The following is a 16792-nucleotide window of genomic DNA, read 5'->3' as shown; positions in this document are numbered from 1 at the left end:
CGCATTATCTAATTTAAGGCTCACAGCAATCTTATGAAGCAGGTGTCTCATGAAGCTGGTATCATTATTGTAGAATTGAGAATTTTGAAGTTCAGAGAGGTAAGTAATTTGTCAAAGATGACTCAGGCCTATCAGATTTCAATCTATATTCTTCTACCCAGTATGTACCAATAAGAGTACCTTCTCACTGGGCTATTGTGAAGATTAAATGAGGTAAGGTATGGAAAGCACCCAGAAGGGTTCCTGGAACATAATAAGCAATATATACATCTTTGCTGTTCTTATTACTTTGTTATTTTTCAGAGTAGATCACAAAAGAATGTATATTGATTTTTTTCCTTATGCCCAACTTAATACAAATGGAATTGTTATTTAAATGAGAAGAAAAGAAAAAAAAACACCTTAAATTTTAGATGAGTAGTTTCTTGACATATTTAACAAGTTAAAATAGTACTTTAAAATTTGGTTTGGCTTAACCCGTAAGAGTGTTAGGTCCTTGGGCAGCTGTGTGTAATTAAAATCTATATATTATGGTCTACCACTGTGCTACCCTGAACAAGCCCTCCCATCTGATCTTGTGAAGCTAATCAGAGTCGGGCCTTGTTAGTACTTGGATGGGAGACCACCTAGGAAGACCAGGTGCTGTAGGCGTAAAAAATAAAATAATAAGGAATCGTACCTTGACAAGGTCCTTGCAATCTGTGAGGTCAACCAAGGGTTGCCTTGCCTTAAAAAAGAATCTACATATTATGCTTTCTTCCAGCCTGGAGTTGGGAATAGCAGCAGCTTTTTTGTTGCCCTTGATGGATTTAATGGGAATTTGCCGGGTTTTCATGGTGGACCACATCCAGCGCTGAATAGTTTTACATGAGTCTCTTCCATTTCTATTACTCTTCCAACTCAGTGTCTCACATACCCTTCAATGTCTGTAATCATGTCAACTGGAAACACAAAGTAGAAGTGGGGTGAAGGCAACAGTGGGGTGAAGGCAACAACTCTTATATGCAGGGTCTTAAAATATATGTAAATGTGTTTGATGTTCCCTGGCTATCCTCTAAAGCACTGAGAAATTTAAGAATATTTTTATTTTGGTAGAGTTAGTGAAAAGTTAGACCTATGTCTGATCACTTAAGGTTTGACATTTGCCTCACTCAGCCCCTTGAAGAGTGTAATAGTTTTCTATATTCATTCCTCTTATTTCGACCAAGTCTTCTTGATTTGTCTGTGTCTTGCGTGTGTGTGTGTATGTGTGTATGTGTATATATGTATATGTGTGTGTGTATATATATATGTATATATATATACACACATATATATATACATATACGTATATATATATATACATACATATATATATATATATATATATATATAGAGAGAGAGAGAGAGAGAGAGAGAGAGAGAGAGAGATAGTTCAAATTCCCCGAGGTCTGCCTTTATAGATGAGAAAACTAAAGTGTTTCATTAATCTTCACAGAGTTGCCTGGCGAGTCTGAACTTCTTACTAAACGAATCCTAAATGTTTGGTAGCAACTCTTGGCACTCTCCAGAACTTTGAAAAAGTTGGAAAGACTTGAGCTAGTTTTCCCATCCCCACCATTAGATTTTCTGGTCATGCCCAGGAGTAAATAGAGTAATATCAGGGGGGGCACTTCCCTCCCACCTTGTTGGGAGTTTCCTCTGATCAACTATTCTCCCAAGATTGCATCCTGCCAATGACCTCACACATTTTTCTTGTCTCTGTGTAAATTGCTATCTTTTCAGGAGGTACATGACAGCCTCCTTTTGCAGCGGCCTCCATTTGTACAAAAGCTGTTATTACGGAATAAGTTTAATGGGTCGTGAATTTTGTGGAGAAAAGGGAGGATCTCTCGATGACTTAGTATGTACCAGCCATGGACCTATTGGCTCCACAAGGAGTGCATTAGGCTAAATATTTTTAGCCCATTGACTCTGGAGGTAATAACCCTAAATGCTTCATTAAATTTTCATGGGTGAATGACAGAAGCTATGAGGGAAAAAAACCAAACTCAAATCCAATCCGCCACATTAGCTTTATTATTACACAGCTGGAGGGCAGGCCGCGTGGCCCCTAAAAAGGATAAAAATAAACTTTTAAAGGAACTGTTGCCTGTCTCTTCCTTTCTCAGGCCCTGATCCAACGGGGCAGCACTTGATTTGATTTTTCTTCCCACACCTGGCATTTGGGCCTCTGGAGGCGAGTATACCACAACAGGCATTTACTGGAGTTGAATCCAGTCTCAGGATAGAAAAATTTCCAGACCGACACAAAATTTTCTGCCGTTTATTGGATTTTTGTAAACTAGGACCAGTCCTGGGGCCTTCTCCTGAGCCCTGTTCTGAGGCTTCTCCTCTCGCAGGCATTCTATGAATGGGAGTAGGGAGAGTAAGTAGGAAGGGGGAGAGTTGGGCGTTTAACTGGGGCCTGCATACCCTCAGGGGCCCGAGCCCCTCCCTTGGATTGATGAAAACGTGACAGATGCAACCCTCCCCTCCGCCCAACTTTGCCTAGGAAGCTTCAGTGTAAACCAGAACTGCCAAACCAGGTTTGGCGGCTGGGAGCTAGCGCCCCCCTCCTGCCAAGGGGCGTGGGGGCAACATATCTTTGCGGAACTTGAGTTTCCAGTTTTCGCCCGCTGGAACTCTTTATATTTGGGTGCGCGTATGTTTAGAAGCTTAGATAGGAGAATAGGCCCTAGAGAAAAATGAGAGATGCCAGGCGAGGGCTGCTGCTGCTAGTGATAGTGACGAAAACACTGGGTACTTTGTGAAATCCGAGTCTGGTAGTTTTTCTCACTTCTCTCCCTCACCCCCTCCCCGCCGGCGCAGCCGGGGCGGGGACCCCGTGCTCTCTGCTTGGCTCTCCCCCTCCATGCCGGGATGGGGAGTGAGCGCAAGGGCTCCAGAGGAGCGACTACGAACCGCGGCGCCCCCGCTCGCTCGCTGGCTCGCTCTTCCTCCTCTTCGTCGCAACCGCGGCTCCGCTAAGCTCTCGGAGCGCGCTCGGGCGGCGCAAAGAGTGCCCGGGTGGGAGCGGGAGCAGGAGCCGCGAGGCCGGGGCGAGGGACGCGCGGCGGGCGGCCAGGAGGCGGCGGCCGGGGAGTCATCAGGTGAGTGGCGCCAACCGGGACCCGGCGGGCGTGGGGCGGGCGAGGCGGGGGCTGCGGGAGGAGGCGGGTCTGCACGCGGGGAGGTCTCCTCCCCCTGCTCTGACGCGGGGTCTGTGGCTCTCGGGAGGATGGACCCAGCTCCGCGCTCGCGGGGGCTTCCCCGGGCTGGAGAGCGCGCCTGAGTGCCGCCGCCCGCCGGGCATGGGGAGCCGCTTCCCGGGCGGCTGCGGCAGCGGAGGAGGATGCTTGCGGCGAGCCGAGGTGAGGCGCGGCAGGGGCAGGAGTTCGGCAGCGGCAGGTGCCCTAATGGGGACACGGCGTCCGGACACCTGGGGCCCCTGGGCGCGGAGGAGGACTCCTGGGGCGCCCCTCTCAGGAGTTTGGCTAAGGGTGCCGCGGGGTCTGCGACTGCAGTTTTCCTTCTGCTTCCTCCACTTGCTGGGGGAAAGAGGGGAGACCGGTGCTCCTTCCTTCTGGGTCTCCCCTGCAACCCCCAGTCTCCCTACATCTGACCACGCTTGGTCCTCCCTCCAGACCTGCTCACCCCAAATACTCGTCTCTCTCCGGGACTGCTTGCACCCTCTTTCCTTCTACGCTCCCGCCTCTACGCATCCACGGACTTTCCTTCTCCCGCTCCAAAAGCTACCCTGTGCTTCCGAACCCTTCTCCCTGACTCGCTAGCGGCGTCCCCGAGCCGGACCCTCTTCCTTACTCGCCCCGAACCCGCTTTTCACTTCTTTACTCCCTTACTCCTCTGCCGCGCTCAGGTTCTGCCCCGATCTGTGGAAAAACCGTATTTATCCCAATAACCCCTACCCTTTCGCAGACGCCATTCAGAGTCTCCTCCGACCCCAGCCCTTCCCCAGTCTTCCTTCGACTCGGTTCTCTGCCTCTCCTACCTCCATTCCACTCCCACCCCATAGGTCGCCTCCCCAGCCAGCCCCTCATTTCTCTTCTCCAGACTCGACGCTCTACCTCAGATGCAGAGCGCAGGTTGTTTTTGTTTTTGTTTTTCTTATTCCTATTCTCTCTCTCTTTTTCCCTACTGGGGAAACTTTAAAATCCCTGTGGTTTGGCTCATAAAGAAGCCCTAAAAGGAAGACTCAGCTGCCAAGAAAACCTGGAGTCAGCGATGGTGGGAGTTTGTGTCGCGGCGTCGGAAAGGGGCTGTTGGATGAGTGTACAAAGTAAATTTCGAAACGATGGTTGCTGTAGTCGGGACTGTCCTTCCCCCGCTGCCCTCGTCCCGCGGAGTAGTACTGTGACCCTTGGCGGGACGGCGTGTCTTTTCTCTGCACTTTTTAAAGAGCCACCCCCCCCCCAAATTTTTCCTTGGCGGCGGTGCCGGTGGACGGGACTGGGGGTAGGGGGTTCCCAGGCAAGCCGCTAAACGAGCCTGATGCTACTTAGCTCCTGCGTAGCTACCCCCACCCTCCGTCCCCTCCAGACTACGTTTCACTCCCTGTAAACTCCACTCCACCCCCAACTGCATCACACAAGTTCTCATTGTTGGGGGTCTGCCTGGGCACTTCCGCTGGGGCTGGGAGAGTCTAAAGGAATGGGGTGGGGGTGGGGAGGCCGGGGGCGCTTGGCAATAGCGGTCTGGCTCTCGCTGGATGCTCGGCGGTGGCGGGCGGAACGGAGAGCGCCGCGGCGCGGGCATCTGGGCGCTCGTGCGTGTGTCGGCGAGGGTGGGGTGCGTGCCCGCGTGGGTTGGTGCCTGCGGGTGCGTTTGGATGCCGGCTCACGCCTGGGCTTATCTCCTTATAAAGAGGGGCGAGTGGAAAGCCTGCGGAAGCGAAGGCGCCTTTTGCTGCCCCAGAGCTGGGCCGGCAGGAATGCCCTCCGAGATGGATACTAAAAAGCAGCTTCTAGCGAGTCGCTGGGACCTGAGCGAGGATCTTCTGTCGCTTGTCCCTCTTTTCTGCTCCCCTCCTGCTGGCCCTTTTCAATGCACTTTGAAAATGTTGATGTTTTTTAATAAAGGCTTTGTGGGGGTTCCGCTGACACTTCATAACACTTAACATGTTTTCAAGTAATCATATAAAGGTAGCTTACGTTCAGACCCCCTAATTATCCGGTTCACATTTGTACATTTATGTGCCAATTATAGGTCTTCGGGAAATCCATAACATTATAAACCATTCCCACCTCCTGAATTAGCACCTATTGTTTTTATTATCTCAACGATAAGTGATTCTGGATGAAACCCTGAATTGAACAGGCTTGAAAATAAATGTGCGGGGTAGTGGGGGCGGGGAGAGGAGAGGTTGGCTGGAGTAGGAATGCTCCGCGCCCCTCACCCTCTTTCACTTTGTATCCTGACAAGGCTTGGTGACAGTTCTGGAATCTGAAAAGAATCAAAGATTTTTCTTGATTTCCTATTGCGAAGGGCGACCTAATCAAAGCTGTATAAAAGTCAACTTCTAAGCAATCAGAAATTGCTGATGTCCTTGATTGAAACCCTAGCATTCAAATAGAGTATTGAAGAACTCGCAGACATGGCTTTTGAAGCGCTATTGTTCTTTTCCGTACTCAGAGGCCCTCTTAAAGGTTTAGGAAGTTCAAAATGAGATGATTTGAAAGACTGGAATTGTAACTATTTGGCAACGCTGAGAGGATCGGCAGGGATGAGAGAAGAGGCCGAGGTGGGAAGTGCAAACGTGTTGTTACTATCTTCTTGGGAACTGTGCCGCTATCAAGTGGGAATTCATTTCTACACATCAAGTTGGCAATTAAAGCTCTTCCCAAAGCAGATTTAGAAAATGATTTTTAGTGGGTTTTTTTTTTTTTGGTGGTTTGCTTAAGGTCTGAATAGGCATATCTGAAACATTTAATCATGTTCATTGTATTCAACAATAAAATCTGAATAAAAATTACTTATTGTTGATGAAGCTCATCTCTCAAGCTGTTTCACAGTATGTTTCATTTACATGGCATACCATTGTATAAGGCTGCCAGGAAGAGATGGTATCACTTATTGTTCATTTTCTCCCAAAGCCAGAGAGGAATATGCTTCTTTACCCGTTTTTGCCCTCCAAAGTAATTTTTCTTAAATGGGTGGGTGTTTGGCTTGGTACCTGATAGTACCCATCTTAAACATAGCATTTGGTAGATTTCAGATGCCTGGAGCCACCCTGCAGGCAGATGAAGAATCTAATTGAGGCAGCATTTCATTTTGATAATTCACTGAAGTCAAACATTTTGTTTTTGCTGGGATTTAATTCTCCTCAAGCTAATAAAGCTAACAAAGCAAGAAAATCACAGTTTATGTCTTTTAGATGGCACTTTAAAAAATTGCATAAATTGAAGGCTGTTGTGAGGAACTTTGGATGTTATTCAGGGCTTACTGTGACAAAGAATGTTCACTAGTTAAGTGATTGGGGTAAATCACTCTCAGAACCCCAGTTTCATTGTTTGCAAAACAAGAACAGTATTATCTACCTTGTGGGTCTTTGAGCAGTTTTATGGGGAAAAATATCTTTTGGGTGCTTTGGCATGGAGCAGGATTTCAGGAGAATGGTAACTTTTAGTAATCGAGAGGAAACTGGGGTACAGAGAAAGTTGATAACTGACCCAAGATCACACAGCAAGTAAGGTATAGAACTAGGATTTTATACAAGCATTCTGGTTCCAGGGTCTGTTCTAACCATTGTGTTATGCTGCCTCTGAGTGGGAAGGTGATCTCAGTTATCTCCCAGGAAAGTTGTAAAATGTAATGGGAAATAATGGAATAGTTAGACTTCCTGTAGGTGCAAAGTACAGATTGTTCTCTATTTCATGTGCTAACAACACAAAATGGGCGTTCCTCTGTTGCCAACAGGGCATTGGGCTGATGGTAGATGGTAGATGCTTTGAACACTTGTGACTTTGTGACAGGTATTGGTCAGTGTTGATTCACATCTGTCTACTGTTAAAATATGCATTAATCAAGTATAAAGAGATTGCATTACTGCTCTTGTCTATTACCAACTGTGGTAAGCATAGATTCTTAAAATCAAAATATGATATAACAGGTGATAAGAAGTCTGGGCTTGGGTGCTAGACTGCCTGGGCTCAAACCTTAGCTCCCCCAGCCCTGCCAGCTCTGTGGTCTTGACCAATTTATTTAACCTCTCTGTGCTTCAGTTTTCTTTGTAACAAAATAACGGAACTTGCCACATAAGATTGTTGTGAGGATTATAGGATTTAACACAAATTGCTTAGAATAGTACCTAGCATGTAATGTTACTTAGCTATTAATGCTACCCTTCAAATGAGATAAAAATTTCCTGCCTTGATAATAAGAAGTTTTCTGTTTGCCATTAATATCTTGAGATTTAAGTATCTGGGTGTGTGTTTCTTTGTTTGTGGTTTGTTTGTTTGTTTGTTTTGGGCACTAACCAGAAGGTTGAGGAGAAAAGATATATTTCAACATTTCAGACAAAGATTTTGTTTTGTTTAGCTTACTGGAAATATTTCCTTGAACATTTTTTCCTGTTTTTGACAGGCATTGTGAAGCATACACAATGATAAAATCTCCATGCCATCGCACTTTTCAGCAATTATTTTTAGGGAAATAAAATGACTGTTTGATCGATTGAATTCTAGAAGTAGATTAGTCAACTCTTCCAATTTACAAATTGGAAAGCAAACCAGGCTTGGGGAGATGCGTAACTTTATAGCTGAGAGGCATTATCGGAATCCAGAGTTTTTGGACTCTTTGTCCAGTGCTCCTTCCTTTGGACCAGATTGTCTCTTGTACTAGGACAGGGAAGTGATTTGAAAACAAAAATAAATCTTGGAGGTGAGGAGGTATTGCCAGGTTAAGGGCAGGAGCCAACCAAATATTCTGTAATGAAAAAAAAAAAAAAAGAATGTCTAGTAGGAAAAGAAAACCCCTACTCTGGTAGTACATTTATATCCATGAAAACTAGCTCTGAACTCAGTCTATGAAATGTGTATCAGGATATGAACCCATGTTAAGAAAACAAACAAACAAACATTAAGCCAATGAATCACTTGAATACTTCCCTTAGGTTGGAGAGCAAATGATCAGGTTTCTTTTTCTGTGAGATGCTCTCTGTGTATTTCTTCCATTTAGTCCTCAAATGTAGAAAGGTTTTGGTTCAGGAATCACAAAACTCCTCTGGCTTCTGTTTCATAAAATATGCAGCATATTCTATTGGCAAGAAATTGCCACCTTGCTTTTATTATTATTATTTTATTTTATTTGAACCTGACATACAACCAATCTACAATGCCAGTGGGGGATTCTCATAAAGAGAAAAGAAAACAAATAAAATTCTGCTGAATAGAAGAACTCACAGCTAAAATGATAAAAGTTTCATAGTGGTGAAAATGGGTTGTTTAGCTTAGGGGATAAAAATGAGAGGAGGGCCCTCTCTGATGTGGTAAGTTCAGAGTAAATCCAAGTCAACTGTGTTGACTGCCTACAGTGAGCCTTGCAAAATTGCCAACCCTGCATGTTGGCTCTGAGCTTCATATCAATTTCTGACTCTATTGGTCAGTCTCTCTGTTTCTTGACTGGATTCATGATTTATTGGTTTACTGTCCATCAGTTAAGCCTTCCTTTTCTCTTTGTCTCTCCTTGTTTCTTTTTTTTTTAAAAAAATGTAATCCAGCAGAAACTTATTGAGCATCTACTATGTTTGTCTTTCTGTCTGTTTTCTTGTTAGTGTCACAATTGACAATAAAGACTGAATGAAAGTTTATGGATATATATTGAAAATATCTAGGAAACTGAGGAAGCCAACTCCGGTTTGTACATAGACACCACTTCTGTGTCCATTCGACACATATTTACTGAGCACCTACTTTATGTCTGGCTCTGTACTAGCATTGTGAACATTGCCAAGATGCAAAAGTGCAATTTCTGCCGTCCAAGCTCCTGGCCTCATGCATAAGTAACTGCTGCAATGTGAGATGAGATATAGAAAATATCTCTATAGCACTGGAAGCTTCCAGAGGAATAATTTATTCTACCCGGAGAGGAAAAAAATGGGAAAGTCTTTACAGAAGAGGTTGCATTTCAACTGGAAGCTGAAGGTTAACCAGGAGTTTCTTAGGAGCTGAAGGCTGTTCAGAGTGAGAGAACTACATGGGCAAGGACAAGTGGGTGTGAAGGTTCATTATGGATTTGGGGATGGGCATAGTTGGGTGTGACTGTAACATAGAATATGTGGCTGAAATGGATTATCTTATAGAGCATTTTCCAAACTATGTTCCCGGGAACTCTAGGGTCCCCCAAGATGGTTACGTGTATTTCAGAAGAAAGAGCATTGGAGAGAAAAAAGTTCTATGGTCAAAAATGTTTGGAAAGTACTAAGTTATATATCCTTCTCTTAGTGAGACATGGTATTTACTGACATAGTAAAGCTTCAGAGAAGTCCTGCAATAAAGAAACTCATTCACCTCATTAAGAATTTTACAAACTTATTTACCATAGAACCTTTGATTTCAAGGAGCCCCCTCAGTGTCTTATGTGCTAGATTAGGGAAAATATAGGTAATCTCTTATGTTTTACAGGAAGAGCAGTTAATTTTATCATGAAAGTAATGTGTGTGATTTGAAACATAGTGTAGTATATTGAAGATATATGAAAAATATGAATAACAATACAGTAAACAAACAAACAAACAAACAAACAACTCTGTACTCAGCTTGAGAAATAAAGCCATACAATTGAAGGTCTTTTAGTAACCTCTTCCTGACCATGTATCTTTCCCTCCTGCTAGAGGTAACCACTAATCCTAAATTTAGTGTTTGTCATTTCATTTTGAATACAGTTTTCAGAAGAACAAACTTAAAAAGAATTCCATTGAATTCCCATTCAGTTTCTAACATCAGTACAGAAAAAAGAAAAAAATAGTATTCTGTTCAATAAAGGCATTTATAAGCTCTTTAGAGGAAGAGAGTGTGGCTTCTCCTTTTAACAACAGTGCCTGGAACATAGTAGATGCTCAATAAGTTTCTGCTGGATTAAATTGAATTATGTGTGTACAGTCTCATATGGTTCATTAAGTTCCTGTGGATAAAATGATTGAGGTTAATTGTTTTCCATTGACAATATTGAAATTCAGCAATCTCGAAAACATATTTTTTGTTGTAGTTCTTTATTTTGTAATCAATTTGGAAACGAATAATACAGTCATCCAGTGAAAGTCTTCTCGAATGTTTTCTCGACATCTTTTGGAATCATTAACAATAACTGCTTATTTAAATCTATCCTATCAAAATAGTTGATTCAGTAGAGCTATCGAAAAATGATATATATAAATGCTTTCAATTGAAAAGGAAATTTATAAATTACAATGCTAATTAATTGCTCAGCACCTGGACACTAAATACTTTGAAGGTTTATAAGGGTTCTATCCACAGGGTCTCTGAGAAGTAACTCACTGTCAGTAGCAGAATATCACAGTTGGGCACTATCATGCCAACACAAGCATCTCTCTTGTTGTTTGCGAGGGACATCCTCTTGTAAAAGCTCACGTCATCTAAAACATATGTCATGTCTGGGTGACATTTTCCTTTTTTACTATCCTTGCCTCTCATATATTACTGTGTACATGTCAACATGTAGAGTGAACATTAGAATACTTTTGAGGGATGCGTGGTAGAAAGAATGAGAGAAGAAAGCAGGAGCCTTACAGGATCACTGGGGGAGGCTTTTTGTACTAAATTATGGTTACATGGTAGATAGTAGATTGATTAGTTTTTCCTGCAGGATTTCAAGTTGATCGTGATTGAGAATCCACCCTGCGGTTTTCTGCCTTTGATTTTACCTGTACAGATTAGTTTTCAGAGTAGTGGTAAAATCCCAGCAGATAGCAGACTGAGATTCGACTTTCAGTGTGAATAATCATAAACAATGCAAACATTGCACAGAAGGTAAGGAAGAGAAATCATACAGTGCCATCCCCTTGTGATTGCCCAGTGCTGCCCATATACTATGATGATGGCATGTGGTAGTGCTAGTCTTGAATTGTGGGACACATTATTCTGAGCAGCATTATATGCATGCTCACAAAAGTTCTAAATATAAAACACAGCCGTTCAAATATACTCTTAAGCCAGAAATGCCAATAATCCAATTGTGAATGAAGTCAAAGATGGGCCAACCATACACTGAATCTGAGCTATGGTGTGTATTGTTAGAACATAGCTCCAATAAATGCAAAAAGGTTACTGTAATTTATTCCTCTGGGAAGCTGAATAGATTTATAGACCACACAGAAGTTGGATTCTTGCCAACCTTCTGCGCTCTAACTTCTAAATTTTAATGTAGTTGAATGTATCAATCTTTTCTTTTATGGTTAGTACTTTTTATGTCTTGTTTAAAAAAAGCCTCTTTTAAATCTTGATATCATAAAGATATTCTCCTTTTTCATCTTCTAAAAGCTTTATTGTTTTGCTTCTCAGATTTAGTTTCCGTACACCAGGTGGAGTGTGTTTGTGTGTGGTGTGAGGTATGAATTTATTCTAATTTTCTTCCATATGGGGGGAAAAATCATCTTGGCACTTAGGATCAGTTTTTAGGCATACATTTTATCCATTCTCTTGCCCAAACCACACTCATTTACTATTACAGTTTTATAATAAGCCTTGGTATTTGGCAAGACAATTCTCCTACAGTATCCTTCTTCAGAAATGTCTTGGCCTTTTATCTTCCGTATACACTTGAAAATAATTTTTTGACGTTGCACAAAAATGCTCTTCAGATTTGATTAGCATTACATTGAGTTTAAAGATTAATTCAGGAAAACAAACATCATTATGATATTGAATCTTTTTACCCATAAATACCTCTCTCTATTTATTTAGTTCTTATTTAATGTCTTTTAATACAGATTGTAATTTTATTTATAAAGGTATGCACTCTTTTGTTAGATCTGTTTCCAGGTGCTTTATATTTTTTAGTTGCTATTGTAGATGCTACCTTTTAAAAATTATATTTCCTAATTCTATTTTAGTTTTTATCGTATTCCACCTGTATTTCATATTCTGGACGGTGGGGGTTAAGAGTGGAGGAGAAAACTGGTGCTTATTGAGTGCTTATCAAGCACTAGATGTTTTACAAGCTCTCCTTTGATACCCAGAACACCTCAAGGAAAAGGCTGTGGGTAACTTAGCATCACTTTTGACCTGCTCACTGCCTTCCTTCATAGACTGACAGTGAAGGGGATGTCCTTTGTCCCAGTGGGCTAGTGGGTGTGCAGAAGTGATGAATGAGGCTAGTGGGGAGGGGCAGTGATCAATTCAAGTAGCAGCCAGTCACCTTGTGCAAATGGCGAAGTCTTTGAATGACATCTCTATCTTTCTCGTGAAGAGTGAAGGGCTGTGCACAGGATGGCAAAGACCTCTCCTGATTAGGCACCCTGTCTAGCATTAGTAACATGAGCCGGGGCCTGGGTGCCAGATCTGACTCCAGACACACTGGCCTAGTATTTCAGGCAGGTCATAGTCATCTGTCTACCTGAGGGACAAATTTTGGCTGGTAGCTACAGTTTAGTTTGACTTTCCAGGCATATCTCAGGTCACTGAATGTTATTCCCACTTTCAAATGAGGAGCCACAGGTCTAGAGAAATGAAAGATGTGTCCAAATCATCAAGCTGAGTTGGAATAGAGACCCAGGTCTCATTGAACCTGTATCGATGTTCTTTCTACATCACCTTGTTGACTTAAAATCCTCAAATATATTATGATGATAATATAGTGAAATACCAGAAGCACTTTCATTTAAGGAAGGACCATTATACATGGAAATTATAACTTTTATTTGTAAAAAAGGGGTAATGGGAGAAATGTCCAACTATGGCCCGTGTGGTGATTTTTACTTCCTGGTCGCTTCCTCCCCACCCCCCCACCCCAATTCCAGGCCATTAATTGTTCTAAGCCCATTCCCATTCATTTCTTCTCATTCAAATAATATTTATACTTTAGAATGTAGGGCAGATATTCATTTCTCTGCAAAATACCAGTAGGACACCAGTATTGATAAAATTTCAGATTCCTCTTCTCCTCTTGCCAAGTGCTATACTTCTGTCCCTCTCTTCTCACATCCTATCATCAACATATGTTTCATTGTATTTTATGGAACGAACATAATACATACAGTACTAGTTAAGTGGATATAAAAGGATCTCTCATAGAAAGCAAGATTAAGGGAAAGAAATGCTGATCTGATCACTTGGTTAATTTGATAGCGCTATATATTTTGTCTTTGCTCTGTATGTGGGTTCATAGGAGTGGGGTCAAATATTATTCTGTATATATCTGGTGGCTCCACGTGTGTCAGTGAGAGAACGAACAGTCTTGATCTGTTGTTCGAGTAGCTGTAAATCAACATGTCTGAGAGGAAGAGGGTTGAATACTGGACTAACATTGCCCTCTTTAAAAAAAATTAAATGAAGACCATTCGATGTGGGCTCAATTTAAGTTTGCTGCTTCCCTCTGTCTGCCTTTCCCGGGCATGTGTGTCTTTCTTAGGCTTCTTGAACTCCAGTCTCTATTAAAAAAAAACACACATACTTCATTATACTTTCAATTGTTCTGCTCCACGTCTGTTACTGTGGAGTCCTTTAAAGACTGAGAGTGCCTCTAGGGCATTGTCAACTTGTCCTTCATGCCCCATGTGCTTGCTTTTTGAGGAAGCTCATCTTAAATACTTACTACCTTTAGTTTTTAAAGTCTTCAATAGTTCCTTTGCAGTGGAGGCAAAAATGTCCCTGTAGTGAACTATTTTGAGTCTGTGAAAACAAAACAAGTGCTTTCTCTTATAATTTAAAACATTTCCTTTTGGGAAATGTGTTTAGATCCTTTTATTCCAAAACTGTGCCTTTTCCATCTTCCTGTCTTGTCCTCCCTCCCTCCCTCCCTTTTTTTCCCTTCCCTTCCTTCCTTCCCTTCCCTTCCCTTCTCTTCTCTTTCCTTCCTTCCTTTTTCTCTTCCAGTTTTATCAAATCAAATCAACAACCACAAATCTTCTCAGCCTAAAGGTTTATAGCATGATTTTACAATTTCTAGAATGTACTGTATCCCTCTGTTTCTCATATGCATCATTTTAGTGGAGGAGGAAGTATCTGGGGAGAAGTTGGGAGGTGGGCTTTGTAGTTCTTGTCAAATCCCATAGCAACCTAAGTATTTTACATGGGTAATTGTTCAGTCGGTGGATTATCTGCAGCTGGTTTAAAATTACAGCTTAAAGATGAAACTATGCCAACCAGTATGTGTCAAGGGTGAAGAGTGCCTTTCCCTGTTCTCCCTGAGCACACACCCAAATCTGCATTTGACTCTCAAGCAGAAATTGATAATTTTAATAATATACACTGTATCAGTGAGAGTATAATTTTAATGATATATACTGTATCAGTGAGAGTATAGTCAAGAGACACGTACCAGGAATTTAATACAAGAAACTAGTTACGAGGTGTTGGAAGAGCTAAAAGTGTGACAGTGAAGCAAAGGACCAAGACTAGCAGCGCACCTGTTTCTAAGTCTGCAGGCACTAAGGGAAGATATGGTCTTATCAGAGCCAGGAGTCAGGGCTGCTGGAAGCATAGCAGAAGCTGCGTGGTGGGAGCAGGTACCACAAAGGGATGGTCTGGAACCGTGGAGAAGACTCGGCCAGTTCTGGGGATGTCACCTTGAAGCAGAAAGAGGGAGAAAGGGAGGGAGAGGGCCTAGCTTGTCTCCCTTCTTTCCTGTCTCCTGCCTGACTTTCCCATTGGCTCCCATTAAGCAAATCTAACTGGAAGTCACTGGCCAGGGAGCCTGGGAAATGTAGTTGGAACCAGGCTTCTGCCACACTCAACAGAGCAGAGGAAGGAGCCCAGAGGCCAAGGACTGGTTCATATGCCAGGAGAATAAATCTCTTACAGAAGAGCTTGTTAATATTGCAGAACCAGAGGAAAACAGTGAAGTGAAACACTAATCCCTTTTCTCTCCTCCCCCCACCCCAACCCCACTCCACCTCTTTTGCTGAAAGTTGAGAGTGACTCTGCTGGCAGTTGAATATCTTGCCGGGGTGAGATGTTCTAGTTTCAGGTACCCCGTTAAGAAGGATATTAACAGTAGGACCATACAGTCTCTTTTCTGCAATCCCAAAATCTAAAAGGCTCTGAAAACTCAGTTTAAAAAGGTGGGAAATCCTGACCTGACCTGAGGCTACTTATAATCTTTATTGATCTCTCTGAATATGAATAGTCATACATATGGCTTGAGAAGCATTAATGAATTTTGAGAAGCATGAATGATAGCAGGGTGCCACCTCAAACCCTGGGAAGGGATACTATAAATGAAAGTTAAGTGTATGTCATAGGACATGCTGCCTTTCTAAAATGCAAAGCAAAATCTGTGTTCTTAACACATGAGACCAGGATATTTGAATAAGTGATTGTGAACCTCTGTTCTAACAGGACAGAGGGAGAGCAGATGGAAACGTGGCCCTATAAACATGGAGTTCTAAGGCAACGCTTATATGGTAAATACCATAGCCTCTTTGCAGTCACGAAATGCCAGGCTGGATTGGCCCCTGTTGCCTGGCAGGAGAGGCCCCTCATTCTGTGGATCAGGAGACTTTGATTGGGTCGGAGGCCTGGCACACATTTCACAGGGGCACCAAGGGGTTCATAGAGGAGCTGGAACCAATTATTTCTCCTTTCAATAGATGACATTTTAGGTTTGATTCTTTAGTTATGTTCAAACATTTAAACACTCCTCATTTATATGGAATAAAGGAAGCCAGCAGGTGAATATATAGGTAAATGTACACTAGCTGCAGCAGTCTTATATTTGTGTAGCATTTTGTGCATGTACGTATAGATATTCCGATATTTTCTCCTTTGATCTTCAGAACAGTCCTGTCAGACAGACAAGATGGGCATTACTGTTCCCATTTTACAGATGGTCAAACCAAGCTTGCCCAATAATTAGCTATGTGGCCATGGGCAGGACCCTTAACTCTAGGAGCCTCAGGTAGAAAAATGAATTCTAATGGGGTCGTTTTGTAAATCTAAGGAAGCAACACCTGCAACACAGTTAAAACTGTGCCCAGTGCACATTGACATGGCACAAATCCTTTCTTCCTCACCCGCCGCCCCCTTCCTCAACCTTCAGACAAGTGCACTAGATTGCACAGGCACAAAGCTACTTTCCTTGAAATAAAGAGAAGTCAAGAGTTGAATAATGACAGACCTCGCTTTTTGTGTCATTTTTTTTTTCAGCTTTGAGAGGATGATCTTGAACTAATGCCACCGTGTGCTAATTTTCTCTTTCTTCCTTCTGAAGTTGGGTTATCGTTTACTGTGACCTTGGTGGCCCCTATTGTCTTCACAGGTCATGATACAATTTGATATTTTGTTTACTCCAAATCTGACTGGACAGGAAACAGCTACCACCATAGACACAGTTTGCTGCAAAAAGCAACTTTATTTCTTCTCAGCACTTGGGATTGGTTTATCATAATTCACTTTAGATGTGAATAATAAAATATTTTCTTTTTCTGAATGTTTTGAAAGATTAATAAAACTGCATTCTTAGGGAAAGTTTATTAATCCATAACTTATAGAAAACTCCAGAGGAAGAAGATATGAGATATGTTCTGTAGGTGAAGATATCAGGCATGCCACCACTAGAATTGAATTATGCATAAATTATT

At 42.4% G+C, this 16792-nt stretch overlaps 1 protein-coding gene across 1 annotated transcript in view; it reads left to right on the top strand.

Moving 5' to 3' along the window:
* The first annotated feature begins 3246 nt into the window (after positions 1–3246).
* Positions 3247–16792, top strand: part of DAB1 (DAB adaptor protein 1) — a 370550-nt gene continuing 357004 nt past the window's right edge. The window contains exon 1 of the mRNA XM_039887405.1: positions 3247–3392. The gene's annotated coding sequence lies outside the window, so the exon portion shown is untranslated. The remainder of the gene's footprint in view (positions 3393–16792) is intronic.

The sequence above is a fragment of the Pteropus medius genome, unplaced genomic scaffold, assembly GCF_902729225.1.
Source record: "Pteropus medius unplaced genomic scaffold, Ma_sr-lr_union100, whole genome shotgun sequence".
NCBI lineage: Eukaryota > Metazoa > Chordata > Mammalia > Chiroptera > Pteropodidae > Pteropus > Pteropus medius.
This window is presented reverse-complemented; position numbering and strand designations above follow the sequence as displayed.